The sequence below is a fragment of the Chrysemys picta genome, chromosome 2 (genome assembly GCF_011386835.1).
Source record: "Chrysemys picta bellii isolate R12L10 chromosome 2, ASM1138683v2, whole genome shotgun sequence".
Lineage (NCBI taxonomy): Eukaryota > Metazoa > Chordata > Testudines > Emydidae > Chrysemys > Chrysemys picta.
Window position 1 is genome coordinate 239,808,996 of NC_088792.1, and position 15,995 is coordinate 239,824,990.

At 39.6% G+C, this 15,995-nt stretch overlaps 1 protein-coding gene across 2 annotated transcripts in view; it reads right to left on the bottom strand.

Annotated features, from left to right (window-relative positions):
- Nucleotides 1-15,995, bottom strand: part of PAG1 (phosphoprotein membrane anchor with glycosphingolipid microdomains 1) — a 170,223-nt gene that overhangs the window by 77,202 nt on the left and 77,026 nt on the right. The window contains exons 1-2 of one of the 2 annotated variants that reach the window (XM_024102791.3): nucleotides 6,617-6,898; nucleotides 3,704-3,787 (exon numbers count right to left, since the gene is read on the bottom strand). The gene's annotated coding sequence lies outside the window, so the exon portion shown is untranslated. Of the gene's footprint in view, nucleotides 1-3,703; nucleotides 3,788-6,616; nucleotides 6,899-15,995 lie in introns of those variants that run through there. The other variant, XM_005301519.5, reaches the window with a different exon arrangement.

The window sequence follows — 15,995 nt, forward strand, 5'->3', positions numbered from 1 at the left end:
TTCAGAGACTTTAAATTGCTGGAGAAGCATTTGCTTTTCCCTAGTATCTTTCTCCATCAAAATTCGCCTTTTCCCACCTTCTAAAATTATTCTCCAAACTGTCCTGTTTTCTTTTATAAGAGCAACATTATTCACCCAGTCCCAAAAATGTATCTGATGCCGCCTCTCCCCCCCCCCCCCAATTTGTGTGTGGTACAAATAGTACTTTACAGTAGAGACATTAACGGAAGTAACTGAGCAGCCACATATCACAAGGGGGAAAATAAATAGTTTTTCCTCTTTAAATTAATGTACACCCTCCCATAACAGTTTATGGGTCAAGCCTGGCGGTATACAAGGTTTGGATTATCTATTTTTCCAGAGACTAGTTAGAAGAAGATAATGAATAAAACTGTTGATTCATTAGCATTCACTCTCTCTGGGATACCAACAGTCTAGGTTTATATGATCTTCAAACAATTCTATGAAAAAAGCTCTTTATTTTCCCTGTTTAAAAAACAATCCATTTTATTCTACTTTTCTCCTGACTACTTAAAGTAACACGGCTACCCCTATGATACTACAGTATTTGGCTCTCTCCATTTTCCATAGATGGGTTTTATTTTCCCTGTTAAGAGCCTTTTTAAGCTGCTACTGCCATGTTTCAGTAGAAATAGCAGATGATGACACTCTTAAGCTCTCACGATTAATCAGTGCTCTAATTGAAAGCATTTATCAAGGGAAACAGCCCTTCTCTTTTGTCATGCTCTCCTGTTTTCGTATTTTCTTTCTGAACAAGAAGGATGACAAAAATCAATATTTCTTTTAACCAAGGGATCCATGTTTTCAGCTCTGAGGCTGATGTATAAAATCTAAATTTCCAGCAGTTAGAACAAAGAAATGGAGAAGGTAAGGCAAGTAGCAACAGATGTTCTCCCATTTTTAGTAACAAAAGCAAAATTTTAAAATGTCCTTAGTTATTCCAATAGAGAAAGCTTACTTGGTCAGAAATGTATATAGATGCATGCCAAAAGAAATAAGTTTCAGAGTGGTACCTGTGTTAGTCTGTATCAGCAAAAAGAATGAGGAGTACTTGTGGCACTTTGGAGACTAACACATTTATTTGAGCATAAGCTTTTGTGGGCTAAAACCCACTTCATCGGATGCATATAGTGGAAAATACAGTAGGAAGATATATATACACAGAGAGGACATGAAAAAATGGGTGTTGCCATACTAACTAGAATGAGAGTAATCAGTTAAGGTGGGCTATTATCAGCAGGCGGGAAAAAAAACTTTTGTAGTGATAATCAGGATGGCCCATTTCCAGCAGTTGACTAGAAGGTGTGAGTAACAGTAGGGGAAAAAATTAGCATGGGGAAATAGGTTTTACTTTGTATAATGACCCATCCACTTTCAGTCTTTATTCAAGCCTAATTTAATGGTGTCCAGTTTGCAAATTAATTCCAATTCTGCAGTTTCTCGTTGAGGTCTGTTTTTGAGGCAATGCCCCTCTGCCATGTATATTGGCCAAACCGGACAGTTTCTACGCAAAAGAACAAATGGACACAAATCAGATGTCAAGAATTATAACATTCAAAAACCAGTCGGAGAATACTTCAACCACCCTGGTCACTCGATTACAGACCTCAAAGTCGCAATACTCCAACAAAAAAGTCCCCTAGCATCCCTACTCTACTTGTGCTACGTCTTCATCATCTGGACCCATGGAAAAGAAGCCCTTGAGGAATTCCACCATAATTTCAACAATTTCCATCCCACCATCAACCTCAGCCTGGACCAGTCCACACAAGAGATCCACTTCCTGGACACTATAGTGCTAATAAGAGATGGTCACATAAACACCACCCTATACCGGAAACCTATTGATGGCTATACTCATCTACATGCCTCCAGCTTGCACCCAGACCACACCATATTGTCTACAGCCAAGCTCTAAGATACAACCGCATTTGCTCCAACCCCTCAGACAGGGACAAACACCTACAAGATCTCTATCAAGCATTCTTACAACTACAATACCCACCAGCTGAAGTGAAGAAACAGATTGACAGAGCCAGAAGGGTACCCAGAAGTCACCTACTACAAGACAGGCCCAACAAAGAAAATAACAGACCACCACTAGCTGTCACCTTCAGCCCCCAACTAAAACCTCTCCAGTGCATCATCAAGGATCTACAACCTATTCTGAAAGACGATCCCTCACTCTCACAGACCTTGGGAGACAGGCCAGTCCTCGCTTACAGACATCCCCCAACCTGAAGCAATTACTCACCAGCAACCACACAACAAAAACACTAACCCAGGAACCTATCCTTGCAACAAAGCCCGTTGCCAACTCTGTCCACATATCTATTCAGGGGACACCATCACATCAGCCACACTATCAGAGGCTTGTTCACATGCACAACTACCAAATGTGATATATGCATGGATGCTCAAAGCCTGCTGGGATGAAATTGAGTTTCCCCACTGAACCTTACCCTTTACATAGTTGCAAGGCTATGTCCCCGACCCTCCATACATCCTCAAAGCCCTTCACCCTCAGAGGAGAATGCAGCAGTGTCTCCTAGCTCGGGGGATATGGATTATGCTAGAGAACTTGTTAGCTCACACATTTTGACTAACAGGGCATTAAACATGACTACGCACCTCATGCACACAAGGTACCTCTAAAGTTAACTATCACCAGCTAACATGCTTCTGACCATGACAGTCCTTGACCACGCTAAAGGCAAAACTATGTTTACATTGTGTTAATTATATTGTGTTCATTAACACATTGCTGTGATGAATTTTCTCAGTGTATACTGGGCCTCTGAGTCCTGTTTCCTCTGCAGCTGTCTTTATAACAAAGGCAGACTGGAACCTAGAACTTATGTGGGTAAAGCAGTGTTGTCCAATCCATCTATTCAGCATGCACTTGTTGCCAGCTGCAGAGACTGCAACATGGCAGCAGAGGGGTGTAGAAAGAAAAGGTATCTGCTGCTGAATAAGGCAAAGCTTCCCGTAATTCTGTTCCCTGGCAGCAATAGTGAGCTGAGCTCCCTGTCATTGTGAGGGAGGCCCAAATGACCAAAGAAGGGGAAAGATGGCCTTGCAGAGAGAATAGCTTACTCATTGCTACTCTGAAGACTAGGAGAAGGAGGAAGAGAACAAAGCTCTGAGAAGTAGGGAAAGAGGAGATGGAGAAGAAGTGAGCACAGAGCTAGGAAAAAGAGAACTTGCATGATGGGGGAAATGAGGAAGAGCGAGGTAGTAGGAGGAAGAGTGGTGGTTCTCATGGGGAACCAGAAAGCAAACCTTGGCTCTCATTTTTTACCCCAGCCTTTAATGAAGAACACAGTAAAGTATTTCACTGATCTGTTATATAAAAGATACAAGGAACATATGACATGCCTCTCCCCCATGAGCACCATCCCAGAGAGTTTAAAGCCAGCAGGAAAAATTCTGCTTGCAAATTTAATACTGTAATCTACAACACTATTTAAAAATGTCATTACCCCATGTATAATGCAATTAAATTTTCATCACATGTTTGTTAGCACAGGGTGATAAAATGACAGTATATGTAATTCATACTTGAAAAACACTAGTTGCCATGTGAAATAATTTCATATGGAAATTCAGTAAGTGCAAAATTTAAAAAAAATAAAATAAAACAAACTAACAAATCAAAACAAACAAACAAAACAAATCTTACTTTCAGTGGGTGTCTCCTATCTGGCATCAGTGTCCTCAGAGGTTATCATGCAGGTCCTCCCAACAGGGAAACAAAGCTTGAGTGCTGAAAAATGAAGTAGTGGTTAAAATATTATTGCAAGCACTGCCTGTAAGTTGTAAACACAGATCTATCTTTTTGTTTCTAAATACCAGTACAGAATAGAAAATATAACTGTGAAAGCCAAAAGCATTCCACTTCAAGCTGATTCTGCCTGTTTTGTCTAATACACACCAGAGGAAATGGTTATTATATATACACTAAAAATCTGGCATTCAGCGAACGAACTTTAAGGAAGAGTTTTATGTGAATAGGGCATTTTGGTGCACATATGCCTGTCCCAGCATCTTTTATTAACTGAGTGAATAACTGCTATATAATTGTTTGGCAAATTAAGCAACATCCTTATTAAAAGATGAAACTCCAGTACAAAAAGTGATGTGAAATGTTGGCCTTAAACCAACCAAAGCCAGGTCATTCATAGGTTCAGAATAAGAGTGCCTTATTTTGATGTATTGTTTTGTTGTTAAGTATCAAAGGGGTAGCCATGTTAGTCTGGATCTGTAAAAGCAGCAAAGAGTCCTGTGGCACCTTATAGACTAACAGACGTATTAGAGCATGAGCTTTCGTGGGTGAATACCCACTTCTTAGGATGCATGTTTTGTTGTTGTTGTTTTTACCTTCCTAAAAGGATTGAAATTAACAAGATTAAACCTGATGGGCTAACTACACTAGTGGGATGAGCAGGTGTAATTCTATTACCACCATCAGCAGAAGTGAATTTTGCCACCCTATGATTCTGAGAACTTTTAATGGACTATCAAATGTTTAGCTCTTAGGACTTAGAAGAACAGAGTATCTATCCTCAGCACTCTGCACTGGCTGGGATTCTCAGATGAACACACTCTTTCAGAGAATCTAACCACTTCCCATCCTCCTGCTCTGAATCCCATTTCCATTCCTACATTTCCTCCCTCTCCCTCCCATAAAGAGAACCCCACAATCCTCCCGAGGTTCCCCAAAACCTGACCTGTGAACTCTTCTCTCCTGCTCTGTGCCCACAGACCCTCATTGGCTGGCATGACTGCAAGAGTTGCTCTAGGCTTTGGGCCAGAAGCTCGTCAGCCCTGGCCTCTCATGCCATGGGACCCTGGGCCTGTTCTCTTTCCCAGCATGAAGGAAGTGGTCAGATCCAGAAGCAATAGGAGGCGGACCACTTCAGGCAGGCCAGCCAAGAGGGATGACTGTTCTTAGCAGGGAGCAAAGAGGCTGGCTCAAGATTTGCTCTTTCTATTAGTTCTGACCCAACTCCATCTTATAGCTGCCTCGCTAGTTCTATAAGGGTTCATAGGAGTTACATGTGTATCAAGGGAAGACCAGACCCTGTACTGCCGACAGTATTTATTTTCAGGTACAGTATTTTCAAGTGAGATCCTATCACCATCTCTGTCTCCTGTGGCCAAATGATATTTTCTTTTCACTCCTTAACTGTTGGCCCAGTGTGGCGATTGACTTGTGGGTGGTGAGCTTGTAGTTCCCTACTCTTTAGCTGGTCAGCTAGTAATCCCTACTGTTTTTGGCAGCCTTTTGTTCAGTCTGATAGGCAACGGCTGCTGTTGTCATTATCCGCATGTTTCGATGATTTCCCATACAACGTGATGTGTTTGCTATTTGAAATGGTGGTTCCTGGAGATTGAAACAGCACGGGAGCACAAAGTAGAGTGTGCCATGTGGAACTGGCACATGGTACCAGGCACACAGATGGTACTGGCAATGTTTTTCTGAATGAAAGCCTCCAGATGTGCAACAGTTGGTGCTGCGATATACAGTAAGAAAGGAGAGGTATATCACAAGATCTGCTATTGTGAGCAGCAGACTTTCCTCATTTCTGATTCCTTTTCTGTTTAAGTACCAGAGTCCAAGATTTTCTAAAGTCACTAGTGATTTCAGGTTCTCCAGGTGTTGGATGTCCAACTTGAGACACCTTAAGAGAACCTGACTCAGAACTGAGCTCCCACCCTCTGAAGGCATCTCAGGTTGGGCACGCAAAATTATTAGTGACTGACTTTTGAAAATCATGTTCATACTGTATTTATTAAACCAAAAATGGCTATTTAATGCAGCATGAACACTTCCAATAATGCTCTTACAACTGAAACATTCACAGAGGATGACAATAACAAAAACAACCAGAAAACCTGTAACTGCTCAGACAAAATATATTTTTTTATAGAAGTAGAAAAATGAAAAATAAAGTAGAAACGCTACAAAAAATTGCCATTTAGCTGGTAAGGACATAGGGGAAATACATCTGCATTACTACATAAAAAACTGCTTAGCACAATTTGCAATCACAAAATGCCAGAAGAAATATTGCTTAATAAACACAAGCTGTTTTTTTCTTTTTGCGGCACTATGTGGAACAAATGTTAATTTTTCACCACAGTGTGGAATGTTTTTTTACCACAGGGAACACCTGAGAGGCACAGAACTGTATCTGGTAACATGCAGAGCTATTTATCCTATCTAGTGGCCATACAGAAATGCAGCTCTATTAGCAAAATACTCAGTCACACTGCATATATACAGTAGCTGCTAAGTATAAAATGAAGGCTGAAAGACTAAATGGTCTTTTCTTCCTCTGATGGGAGCACATAAAGAATTTCTCATTAATGGTAATGGGAGCTGCTCTAAAAGGGGAACGGGTCTGAACTTAAATAATCCTCAATTTCTGCAAGACTCAGTATTATCAAGCTACTGTTTGTTCTAAACTGCCGATTCTTCCAAAGAATGCTGCACACTGCTGAACTATTCTGTTCCTATTGTGTGCATTTTTAATTAATAATGGATTAAACAGCATTAACTAATGTGCTACCATACAAGTGAAAATATTACCTTCAACTGAAAAGGTTTCTTCATCCAGGAACCCATTTCTATTCTACCAAAGACACCATGAAAAGCTATTAGCAGCACATTATAACATTCCGTCTTCTAGTTAATCCAATTCTTGGAATTCTGATATTCTTGTCCACTCTGCTACTTTCTGATTCTGTATGCGCAGCACAAATCTCTACCTTATTTGGCTGCCAAGCGTATTACAGGGAGCAAACAATGCCTTCTCTGTCAGAACAGAGAATGAATAGTATCACAAAGACACTCCTCTAATGTACAACCCTGTACTTTTACCCTGTCCTTGGAATAGTTTAACTAAGCTGAGAACTGATGGGAAAAACACTGGTGCGTTTTTGATTGCCCAAAACTCCATTAAAAATTATTTAGTGCATTATGCACAAAACCTTAAATTTAAAGATGAAATGAAACATACAATAGCAAGAATACTCTCTGTCAACTTGATTCATGCTTTTTCTGTTTCAGATATGTGGGTGTCTGTGAGAGCAATAGGGGAGGAGTTATTTGGGATATAATTTTAAGGGGCGGAAAAGGTTGTTTCAAGTCATAAAGATTAACATCGGGAAGAGAAATCTCACACTGACATAGCAATGTATGTTTTAAACAGTCTGCTATGTATTTTGTTTTGAAACTGACTATGAATTCTGCTCCTTTTGCTAAGGCTTAATTTCTGGAATAGAGTATTAATACTATGGTTTATACTGTGAGAGTCTGAAGTCACACATCAGAAATCCTCCAAACAAATCTGTCTGTTCACTTTTTCCAAACGACATTACAATTTAATTTTTCCAGAACACATGATAGTCGATGACCTTCCAAAACAAGTACTTTATGAGAAACAATGAATGGCTTTCTTAGCAGATGTTTACAGCTGTCAATATGCAAAAGAGGATAGTAAGATTCTTAAATTTATTACACTATTCCCCATAAAGCTCTTTTGGCAATGAATGATATATACCAGCCGTCCCTTTTTAAAGCAGTTGTGTAAATTTTTACCTCTAAGAATCAAATAAATGCTCCTAAGTTTTAACCAATATATTTTGGAAGGCAGGGCATAGTGTATACCCAGCACAGTTCTCCTACATAGTCTTCTTTCAACTGGAACAAAAATCAGGCACTGATCCTGCAAAGATTTATATATGTGCTTTAAAGTTCAGCACATGAATAGTCTTACTGAACTCATGTGCATAGTTCTCTGCAGAATCACAGCCTCAGACTCAGGCACAGTGCAGTTCAGACCTCGCTTGAAGCAGTTCTGAATTGGGAAGGCCAAGTGAAATAACAAGGGGTAAAATCCTTGACCCACTAAGTCAATGGCAAAACTCCCATTGACTTCAGGGTTTTGAGCCAACCTGACAAGGATTTGGGGTATTCCCATATGTGGTAGATGTCTTTGATATTTTTTAAGGTTAATTTAACTGGAAGATTTTTTTAAATAGCCAAAGTTAACTTTATATCAGTGGTTTACAACCTTTTTAGGCTGAGTACCCTTTCCAAATAATGTAGCCTACTGCATACCCCCATCTGAGATAGGGTCAGAATATACCTATGAAAACAGGGGGGAAAAGGTCGATAAAGGATAACAAGATGTGTTGTCTGCCATTAAAGGATTTTTCTTGTGTACCCCCGACAAGAGCTAGGGGTATACATACCCCAGTTTGAAAACCACTGCTTTATATGTAGCAGGAGGAAACAATACTGTTTCTTAAAGCTGATTGCCAGTAACAACATTTAGGGACCATTCAGCCAGGATGGAGCACGATTGTGGACTTGTTCCAGTTCCCAGATGAACTATGGTAACATTACAATAATTTCCCATTGCAATCAGTATTATTTAGCAATTTGCTGGCAGTCTGTCAGGGCTCTTCCAGCTGTCCAGAGTAGGTCCTGCCAGGTCAGGATGGAGGCTCACTGACAGGGCAATATGGACACTTATACTGCTGAAGTTCAAGCTATACCTATTTATTAACTTCTAATAAGTTAGCACCTGTTACTTTGGTCACTTCTGTGGACAAAATACTTCATTCTCCAGGGCTGTCATTATGGGACCTTGGCACTACATTAAAAAGTTATTTTAAAGAATAAATGGCTGCAGGTTTCTATGAACAAATAATATTAGGTGCTTGCAATTGAATTTAGAACATTAGTTTGAAGAATGAAGAGATATTTCTTAACTTAAAAAACAAAACAGTGCATCAGGAGTAATTTAAATTAGGCCAAATCCTAAAATCCTCACTCAGGAAACTTCAGTGGGAGTGTAGTGTTAGTGGAAAGTGCACAGAAGCTAAGTAAGAACTTGTCCCTTAACGCACAAGCATTTTTTAAGGGCATGATAGAACAGGACTGTCCCAAATGAGCAGCCCAAATTTTTTATTTATAGCTTAACAAAGAGAAGGCTAAAAGATGACCTGATTACAGTCTGTAAATACGTACTTGGGGAACAAATATTTGATAATGGGCTCTTCAGTTTAGCAGAGAAACATATAACACCAGGGGTTGGCAACGTTCGGCATGCGGCTCGCCAGCGTAAGCACCCTCGTGGGCCGGGCCAGTTTTATTTACCTGCTGACGCGGCAGGTTCGGCCGATCGCGGCCCTCACTGGCCGCAGTTCGCCGTCCCGGGCCAATGGGGGCGGCGAGAACTGGCGCGGGCGAGCGATGTGCTGGCCGCGGCTTCTCGCCGCCCCCATTGGCCCAGGACGGTGAACCGCGGCCAGTGGGGGCTGCGATTGGCCGAACCTGCTGTGTCAGCAGGTAAATAAAACTGGCCCGGCCCGCCATGGTGCTTACCTTGGCGAGCCGCATGCCGAACTTTGCCGACCCCTGATATAACACGATCCAATAGCTAGGAGTTGAAACTAGATAAATTCAGACTGGAAATAAGGCATACATTTTTAATGGTGATGATATTTAACTTTTGGAACAATTTACCAAGGGTTGTGGTGGATTCTCCATCTCTGACTATTTTTAAATCAAGACTAGTTGTTTTTCTAAAACACGTGTTCTCGGAACTATTTGGGGAAAGTTCTCTGGCCTGTATATACAGAAGATCAGACTGGATCATCACAATGGTCCGTTCTGGCCTTGGAATTGGTGAAAAACCCTGTTCTGAAGGGTAGTTAAGTTTATCCAGAGGTAAATCAGAAAATAACCAAAACACTTGTCCTAGTCTCTACTACAAACATTTTGGAGCAAGGACCATATCTGCCAGCACCTGGCGCAATGGGACCCATATGCTGCTTGAGACCTCCAAGCACTGCCACAAAACAACCACAACACTCCCCTTATTAACATTACACACAAGTACTGCAAGTGGTGCCCTGATTCTGTTTTTAGCCTTGATTTAGGAAACAGAAATCTAACAATGTTAACCTGGTTGAATTTTAGGTGTAAAATTTCTTTGACATAATATCTGAAATGTACAAAAAATATTCCAGAGGAAAATACAATTTAGCTTAAAGGGGCAGTGTCAGGGCTGATGGACCTCAAATCTGACCTATTTTTTCCCTATAGAGTTGTATAACTGATTTCAAAATCCATATACTTTTATACATTTAAAAAACTGCTTCAGTGAGTTTTTTTCCTTCTCTGAAAGCAAGAAAATGTCTCAAACTAAAGAAATGCTAGGAGGCCAGAACTCATGAACAACTTTACAAATAGCAAGGGAAAACAATAACTAAATCTTATATACATTGAGACACATTCATTGCTAGAACCAAATAGAATCAATTCAATGAAGGGCGACTATACCAGCATAGTTAGGTTGCCATAGCTATGCCGGCATAACCCTGCAGTACAGATGCAGCATACGACGGAAGAGGTTTTTCCATCAGTGTAGGAACACCACCTCCATAAGCAAGGATAGCTACATTGATGGAAATATTCTTCCATTGACATAGTTGCATCTACACTGGGGTTAGTCGACATAGCTATGTTGGTTGGGGTAAATGTTTTTCACATCCCTTTCTGACACAGATACGTAAGCCTAACTTTTAAGTGTAGACTGGGCCTAAGAATTGGCCAGCAAGAGTGTCGTACTGTAGGCCAACTTTATTTCCCTCCCCCCGTTTTAAACCTGTACTACATCTGAAAATGGTGGGTGTCAGTATTATTTTCCACCAATTCTCGTAACATTTTTCTCCTGAGTGTGTAACATCTGGGAATGGCAGAGGAGCATCAACAGACTGAGATGTCATTCATTAAATACCTTGGGTTGGAGGTGGTATTTTCAAGAATGGCATCATTAAATGGCAGTCACCAGGAGCTCAAAGTCTTTCCCATGCAGCCTAGAAGATAGTTGTGGATACCTGGGAATGTCTTCTGCGCAATCTCATCCCAGTTCAGTGGTATTTTTACCTTTATTCTGTCCTACCAGATTTTTAAACAAAAACTCATGTACCTAGGTGCACCTAGTGCAATGTGGCAGAGATACTTCTATGGGGAATTTAGTACGTCACAACAAAAACTCAGGGCCACTTACCCAAATTGTATTTCCCAGATAGATTTGTATTGCTAAATAATATATAGAGATTAAGAGCTACCATTAATATAGTTTATCACATTCTTTTTTTCTCTGAGTTTGTGTGACCCTGAGCTATTCTGAATCTTCTCATGCCTTGGTAACTGCTTTTACAGCATCTCCTCTGGCACATAAAGATGAGGCCATTATTCCCTAATACAGTAGGAAACTTATATTAACTTCCAGAGGCATGGAAAATGCTTTTCAGTTATATTAAGTGTCGTGCATAATATTCTGATTTCAGTTACAGCAATGCAAAGCCAAAGAACTTCATTAACTTCAATGTCTCTGGATTTACACCAGTGCAACTGAGATCAAAATGTCTTACATACATTCTTTACATGCACACTAAGAACTAAAGAAGAATTTTTAAAAGAGCATAACATCCAGGGAAAAAGAGACATTGCTTAGGGCAGTTTGGATGGTGAAAAAAGAGCTCTGGCACTGAATGCAAGAATGACTGTGGAACTACAGATTGGAAGTTAAAAGGAATACCTTTAAGCTATATTCGTCTTTAAAAATGTCAAAGAAGGTTTGTCCCATGTTAGGAAAAGTAACCACAGGAACACATTACAAATCTTTGGAATTACCAGTGTAGTTATTAGAATTTTCAATATTCAACTAGTAGGAAAATTGTATTTGATCAAATCTTATGAAAAATGTAATATACTCCTTTTCTCTTGCACTCTCATACATACACTTTATACTTACATATGCATAGGTAAAGAGATATATTATACAACATCCAGAATAATGTGTAAACTTTAGAATTTCTTCTTGACATAAAATATTGAAATATAGTCACAATAGATGAGAGTATCTCTGCTAGTCAGTATGTTTCCGATAGACCTTTACAAATCTGCTTGCTGTTCCCTTGATTTTTTTGGTGCCATCTACCCTCAACTTCAGCTTGCTAATTTTTATAAATCAGAAAAAAATGCATAAAAAATTGAAGAATGAAATCAATCTTCAGAAACATAGGATGTCTTATATTTACAGGCCCCTATGGCCTTCTTCAGTCAGCTGTATCATTTTAAGAGTGCTGTACTCTGTTTCACTTAACAGGATGAAGGTCTTGACAGAGTAGGGCTTTTTTATGTTGTTTTCCACTCCTTAATTAGATTTCAAATCAAATCTCTCTCTGGACTCGTGACATTCAAATGTATTTAGATATGGCTTAAAATATTGCAAAGCTATCCATTTTCTCATATTGTCATGGCTAACCAGAAGGAACTCTCTTGAATTAGTTGGAAATATGGACCAGATTTGATTATCCAAATCAAATTGCCAAGCTATAAAAGCACAAGGGAATCATGCTTTTTTTAAAATGTCAGATTTGATTAAAGTGAGCTAGAAATAATATGCCAATACTAGTGAACAGAAGAATTTGAAAATGGAATTGATATACTAGTATCTGGTAAAATATCCACCAGAAAAGGTGTAACTAGGTATTTAATTTTTAGAATGACAAATGTCATAAGGAGATGAGATTAACATTTTCCTGTCATTCCATGACAAGACTTACCTTAGTAGTTGCAGGAAAAGGAACCCTGGAATTTTGACTGCTCCTTTTCACTCATCAATCACCTGTGTCACTACTCTGTCACTCAGTTTCTATTGTTCTGCATCATGCCTCTAATTGCTGGCTTGCCATTCTGAATCCTGATCCTGACAGACCTATTTTAATTGTAGTTGCTGGTGCAGCACAGAGGCCATATCACCGGTAGTCAGCAAAAATGTCACACACAAAATGCTTGAACTCGGCTGCTCACATTATGTAAGCAGTAATTATTAGAAGTTAATAGTACTTGAACAAACAAGAAAATATACCAATTATATAAGTCATCTTACAAACAAATGAGTTTGTTTCTTTGTATAAACTGTTTACAGCACACTTAAATGCTGAATCTGGACAGGCATAGGTCTGCTAAAAATTGCCACCCAATATTGCTAGGAAAACCAGGGATTTGCAAGGGGAAAAAATAGTTTAGGGGGAACTGAAGCAAACTGAAGCTTTTTTTGTATATTTTGTTAATAAGCAGTCTTTCCTGGATATAGAGAATGAAACAATCCATGATACAGGCTCCTGTACCCACCGAATCTAATTTTAAACCATTATTGCAAAATGCTATCTTACAACTACATTTATAAAATACATAGTAGTTTCAAACATGGAGCATCTATAATATTACAGTTACTGTTCCAGTAGGTGAGAGCTGCTGGAGTACATGAGAAGATCCTTTGACCCAGATTTTTGTTAATGAGAGTGTAGCAATTTTAACTATACTTGGAAGAGTCATACCTGTCCAGTGCAGGTTTTGACAGGACATTGTGAGGTTCCATCCATGCTCCAAAAGTCCCCAAACTTGAAATGGTTTTCAAGATCAACTTTTTTGTGGAACTGTTTACCAGCTAGTGGCAGTTAACGTGGACAGAGCAAAACTTTTTTATAGTTGCCAAAAAGAACCTCAAAGAAGTGCTTTAAAAACTGTTTTTATTTTGAAAGGTTATGCCCCAATCACATAGGCTGGCTTCGGCCAATAAAACTGTTACCTAAATTGGGTTTCAAAAAATCCATCTTGAAAACCATGTCAGGAATTTGGGGACTCCTGTAGAGAGGCAGAGGCCTGAAATTCATTGCCACTCCCCTGTATCAACCTTTGACATAAAAAAACCAGCCACGTAAGATGGGGGTTCTGTATGGTAATCAGTTAAGCCTCTATAGTAATTTCAGAGCAATAGATACAGCAAACCAAACCAAATCTGAGATAGACTGCCACAGAGAAGCTTTCAGCTATCCAATCCCCTTCATTTCAGTGGATGAATTCTCCAGCTACCTGCTGTTTGTGTGTCATTACAAGCTACACTTTTCCCTCTGTGATTCACTCCATCTGAAGGACTGAAAGCAAGCCTGCCTGGGGGTAGTGACCATACTCAATCACCTCCCTACATGGCAACTGGAACATATGGGATTTTTTAGAACAGGAATATGATTCCAATGTATAGGATGGCCTTTTAAATGGCACAAAGCAAAGGGCCTGGACAAACCACTGGAGAATGTACTCCAGGGGAGAATCCTGCATTGACAGGGGAATTAACTGTTACTTAGTAGATCTTTTCCATTTCTAATTTTTTTTTCTAGCTTTACTGTGGAATGCTTGCTTGTACAGTCAGGTTGCTAGTAAAAGTTGTCTTAAACCACCTGATTACAGATTATTGTTAAAAAATAATAATCTTATCTCATAAAACAAAACACTGGACAATGTGATAAAGAATATTAATTCATTAACCTGTGCTGATTTATTAACCTGGGAGATGCTCAGACACCACGGTGATGGATGTTAGTATAAAACTCTAAAACTGAGAGATAGAAGAGAGATCAAACAACACTGTCTTGGCAGGGACCATGAATTTCTGTCTCCAGAGGGATTTGAATTTGTAGATCATCAGAGATAAAATTTGCATGCATTTGGATACTTGGCCAACCTCTGCAGTTCTTGGTCATTATCTGTACAAACTCCCATTAACGTCATTGGGAGGTCTGACTAGGAGCCACAGCACGAATTCCAAAAATTTAGAACTGTGGGGTGGAAATAAAGTTCTGTGTAGAGGGACATGACAGATATATGGGCAAGGGTTGGAAAAAAAACATTTTCAGTTCACCTTTAAAGCACCAAGACACAATTTAAAACAAAACCACTCTGGTTTTCAGAAGCAGACTCCTATTTCCCACCCACAATTTTGGCTTGAGGCAGGACCAGGAGGGAGGGAAGATGGCTGGAATGCTGATGGCGGAATCCCTATTCTGAGTCCAACCAACTGAGCCATGAAGAGTTTTTGAAGTCTTAGAACCAGGCCAGTGCAGGATGCAAGAAAGCGGTTTCTTGTTTCCAGTGCACCAGTAAGTTGAATGTAAACAAAAAGGAACAAAGACTACTGTCAGTTGTTATAGCTGTCATTTAGTATAACTCTGGCAGATTTACATAAATAGTTTTGTTGCGTTCAAAATTTGCCTTTATGCTGGTTTCTCTCTCAGCAGTTGTTAATGTATTTCATTGAAGTTTTTCTTCCTTTTCAATATACATTGGGCCCTTCTGAGATAAATATACTAGAACAGCTGCAGACAGCTGTGAGCTTTCCCTAACGGACTCTGACTGTTGTCTCTGATAAATCAGTGATTGTTTCGTGATGAAGAAGAAAATCTTAACTTCCCTTCAAATATGATCACTTGCTGATACTGGGGGAATCCAGGCAGAAAACTGTGGTTAAATTTACAGTCGGGGAGATTTGTGTGCCTGATACAATGAAAACATTTTATTTTTAAACCAACTGGGCAGATGAAGAAGAGCTGGTCTAATCATGCAAAAATGTTTGCAACATTTATAGGAAAAGGCTCTTTCCAAAGCATTTCAGGGATCCTGATATTAGACACAGTATTGGCTTTCTTCCCTTATGACTTCTGTTTTTGAATTAATTAAGTAGAGTACAAAATATATCATCTTCATATTCTTACTCCATCACTATCAAGTATGGAGTAGCTTCAGCTCCTGAAAGAATGTTAAGTCCAGACAAGAACGAGTACACTTATAATTCTCCACTATAATACAATACAACAAACAAAACACACTTATGATAAGACATGCCTTATGACTTTATAAGTACCTCTGTAAGTGCAACCTACATTTAGGGTTACCAACGTTGTAATATTGAAAAATCAGACACTCCAGCAGGAGTGCCAGAACTTCCCTACCCTGCCTCTTTCCCCCCAAGACCCCATTCCTGTCCTACCTCTTTCCCTGTCGGGTCCCCTTTTCAACCAGATTTTCTGGTCGAAAACTGGCCACC